This window comes from Cebus imitator, unplaced genomic scaffold (genome assembly GCF_001604975.1).
Source record: "Cebus imitator isolate Cc_AM_T3 unplaced genomic scaffold, Cebus_imitator-1.0 Scaffold65, whole genome shotgun sequence".
Classification (NCBI taxonomy): Eukaryota; Metazoa; Chordata; class Mammalia; order Primates; family Cebidae; genus Cebus; species Cebus imitator.
In genome coordinates this window covers 4,649,331-4,653,615 of record NW_016107380.1, presented here as the reverse complement: position 1 = coordinate 4,653,615, position 4,285 = coordinate 4,649,331, and the positions used below count along the sequence as shown (strand labels likewise).

Genomic DNA, 4,285 nt, shown 5'->3' with positions numbered 1-4,285 from the left:
TTAGTAGAGACAGGGTTTCATCATGTTGGCCAGATTGGTCTTGAACTCCTGGCCTCATGTGATCCACCCGCCTTGGCCTCCCAAAGTGCTGGGATTACAGGTGTGAGCCAGCAGGCCCGGATGAGCATTGCTATTGTTTGTATCATTGTAGGTGTTAAAGGCATATTTCCAAAGATTTGTAGGATTTTGTTTTCTTTATCCATGTCAGCCTACTGTTTATTGGTCGTATTCAATTAGTTTTTAAATTCTAATCTTTATACTGCTAAGAGAGTGTCATCATTCTGGCAAGGCAAACTGAAATTCCACTTCAAAATTAGCAGCTTTCACATTAGAAGACTTAAGATAATTATCATAACTTCATAAGCATGGAAATAACTTTTAATTTTGCAGCTTCATCAGGACAGCTTGACTTTCTCATTACTGGCAAAAGATAGCTTACTAAGTTGGAAAGCATATAGAGAGATGTGTTATCTTTGGACATGTTATGGTTAATTATTGAAGTAGTATCAAGTCATTTTGCTTTAATCTACATATGATGTATGAGCTGAAGATGAAAACTGATGAATTAAGTTTTGTCTGTTTGATTCAAAGTCAAATTCTTTAACGTCTCATTTTTCATATATTTAAATTCTTTCATTCACCAAATATTTCTTGAGTTTCCCCTTTGTGCTCAAGTGCTGGCAATGCAAAAATAAACAAAATTCCATCTCCATCCTTGAGGTCCTCTTTAGGTAGCTGAAAGACAGACAAACTGGAAGTACCTAGTGGGAAGTGATTTTTCATATTAAAAAGTCTCTAAAATAGGCCAGGTGAAGTGGCTCACGCCTGTAATCCCAGCACTTTGGGAGGCTCAGATGCGTAGATTGCATGAGGTCAGGAGTTTGAGACCAGCCTGGCCAACAAGGTGAAACCCTGCCTTTACTAAAAATACAAAAATTAGCTGGACTTTGTGGTGGGTGCCTATAATCCCAGCTACTTGGGAGTCTGAGGCAGGAGAATCACTTGAACCTGGGAGGCAGAGGTTATAGCGAGCCGAGACCACAACATTCCACTCCAGCCTGGGCAATAAGAATGAAACTCTGTCTCAAAAAAAAAAAAAATCTCTAAAATAAAAATGCATCTTACAGTACATGGCATACGATGGTTAAATTGGCAGTTTAATTATAATATAAAATAGTGATACTTCTTGCAATCAGTTGTGTCTTATCTTCCATGAAATACAGATTAAGTGAATTTTAATGACTGTAAAATGCATTGAACAGTTCTAGGATCATAGCAAGTACTCAATAAATGTTAGCTATTAATACTATACTTGATGGTGAGTGCTTTGATAGATACTCAGTTTTATAAGAAGAGCTATTCAGTCAACTGAGGGGCTCATGAAGGACTTCTAGAAAAGGTGGCATTTGAATTCATTCCTGAAGAAAAAGAATTTAGGAAAAAATGTCTGGGTTTCTGGGCAGACAACTAAACATGGGCGGTGTTACAGAGACAGGATCTTTCATGTCATCTTGGGCACAGCAAGCAGTTCATTGTGACTGGATCAGAGGGTACATGGAGTGACATGGCAGAAGACCAGGCAAGCAATGGATGCAAGGCAGGAGGATGAAGAGCCCCTTCTGTGGGGCTATGGAGTTTCCTTTATTTAGAAAGTCATAGGGAGCCATTGACTTATTAAAGTAGACTTGATGAGGTAGCTCACGCCTGTAATCCCAGCACTTTGGGAGGCCACGGTGGGAGGATTGCTTGAGCCCAGGAGTTCAATACCTCGTCTCTACTAAAAATAAAAATAAATTAGGTGTGGTGGTGCATGCTTGTAGTCCCAGCTACGTGGGAGGCTTGGAAGGCTCAACAGCATCTCTTGAGTCCAGGAGTTCAAGGCTGCAGTGTGCTATGATCACACCACTGCACTCCAGCCTGGGCAACAGATTGAGACCCTTTCTCAAAGAAAAAGGAAGAGGGATTAAAGTAGAAGAGTAGCAATGAGGTTTGCATCTCATAAAGTTTTTTCCACATTTTTTTCTTTCACACCCATGTGGAGGATGTATTGAGAGGCAAAAATGCAGAAAAGGAGGCTGGTATGAGGTTCTCAGTTAGCAGCTTGCAGTGATGCAGGTGAGAAACACTTAGGCCTGAACCAGGGGATTAGCTGTCACTGGAGAGGAGAGGCAGTAGCTACACCAGGCACAAAGAAGGTGGAATCACCCAAACATTTGTCAGATTGAGGGTGAGGGGGCATGAGAACTCCAAGATTATACCCAGGTTTCTGCCTTTGGTGCCTTTAAAATTTTTAATCCAAGTTGAGAATTTACTGTATGCTGGGCACTCTATAAAAGGCTTTATCCTTACTGTGTCTGTTAATCCTTGCAACAGCCCTGTGGGATGTATTTTTACCCTCATTTGATGAATACCTGAAACTCAGAGAGCTTGGAGGCCTTGCCTGAGGTTACCAGCAGCTCCACTTCTGTTTGTAATCAGTGACAGGTTCCCATTGCACACAGTGTGTCATGCAGGTAGAAGTTTAAAAATCCAAGAGCTGCATCTTTGCTTTCCGGGCCAAACATGGTCAGGTTCCCTGTTTTCCCTTTACAACGTCTTTCGTCGTCCTTCTCATCTTAGATGATCTACTTCAGGTGAGGAAACTACTCATGCTGGTCACTGTTCCCTCAGCCACCTTACTCGTTTTCAGCTTTGCCTGTGGCTTTGCACACGCTTCCCATTTGTCTCAGTCACATCAGAGCCCCTGGTCGCTGATGGTGTGCTCAGTGTGTGCCAGGCACAGTACTGGATGCTCAGGGTGTGCCAGGCACGGTGCTGGGTGCTCAGTGTGTGCCAGGCACAGTGCTGGGTGCTCAGTGTGTGCCAGGCACGGTGCTGGGTGCTCAGTGTGTGCCAGGCACGGTGCTCAGTGCTTTCTAACTGTGTCTCCTGGCAGCACTGAGAACAGGATGTTCAGGTTCCCATTTTACACAAGAGGAAGCTAAGACTTAGGGAGCTTTAAACAAGTCGCCCAAGGCCAGACAGCTAGTAGGTGGCAGAGATTTCAACTGAGGACTGTTAGGTTTTCAAAAAGCTCCATGTATATCATCACAATGCAGATGAGGAAAGAGGAAAAAGCTCCAGGTTTTTGTCTCCTTTAAAGTCCGGAAAAGGTACTGCCTCCTCCATGAAGTCTTCCTTAGCATTCTTGCCAAAGATGTCTTGTGCTCCTCCAAACTATAAAATATATATATATATATATATATATATATATTTAAAATATATATATATATATTTAAAATATATTTAGAAACATATATATATGTTTTTTCTTCTTTTTTTATTGAGACAGGGTTTCACTCTGTTGCCCAGGCTGAAGTGCACTAGCGTGATCGTGGCTCACTGCAGCCTTGAACTCCTCAGCTCAAAAAATCCTCTGCCTCAGTCTCCTGAGTAGCTGGGATCGCAGGGGCACTCCACCACACCCAGCTGTTTACATGGTCTCACTATGTTGCTCAGGCTGGTCTCAAACTTCTGGGCTCAAGATATCCTCCGACCTTGGCTTCCCAAAGTGCTGGGATTACAGGCATGAACCACTGCATTCAGCCAGGATGTATTTTCTTTGCTACTCATTTGGCATCCAACGACATACTGCGTTGTACTGTTGCTTTATTTGTTATGTGTATATTTCTTATTTCTCCATGGGAATCGAAGTCATTGCTTTGAAAGCTAGAAAGTGATTCTCTACTTCCTTATATCAGCCTCTAGTGTCTAACAGTGCTGTGCTCACAGTAGGAGTTTGCCAAGCATCCAGTTGGAAGTTCTAGCCATGGGAACTCTAGAGCCTTTGGGCAAGGAATGGTTCTCCCTTCACTGGATGATCATCCTCCTGACAGTGGGTATAGCTTTGGAAGGGAAGAACCTGCAGTAGAGGGATAGGAAGAGGTCAGGGATTCAGTCAAGTGATCAAAGGAATCACCCAAGGATAGGGAAGTGTCTCCCAGATTACTCTTGTCTCCAAGTTTTCAGATTATTGATTTTTAACAGCAGATCCACTTTTGGCCTATCTTAACTTTCAATGTCTATGTTCAAAACCGGCCTCCAAATAAGATAGTCTAGGGCTCATATTTCTGAGTCTACTAGCAAGGAATTCAGATTTGGTGGTCCTGATGAATGATTGATGATTATGTGTTTTTAAGGCACCCCCTCTCCTACCCTGGGGATTCCGAGTGTTTAGAACACATTTAGAGAAGCACTGCTCTTGATCCTGGTTTTCTCTTTTATTTGTAGTTTTTTTTTTTTTTTT

The 4,285-nt window shown here is 42.5% G+C and overlaps 1 protein-coding gene across 1 annotated transcript in view; it reads left to right on the top strand.

The window, feature by feature from the left end:
- ABRACL (ABRA C-terminal like) overlaps positions 1-4,285 on the top strand; it is a 15,367-nt gene that overhangs the window by 9,518 nt on the left and 1,564 nt on the right. The window lies entirely within an intron of this gene.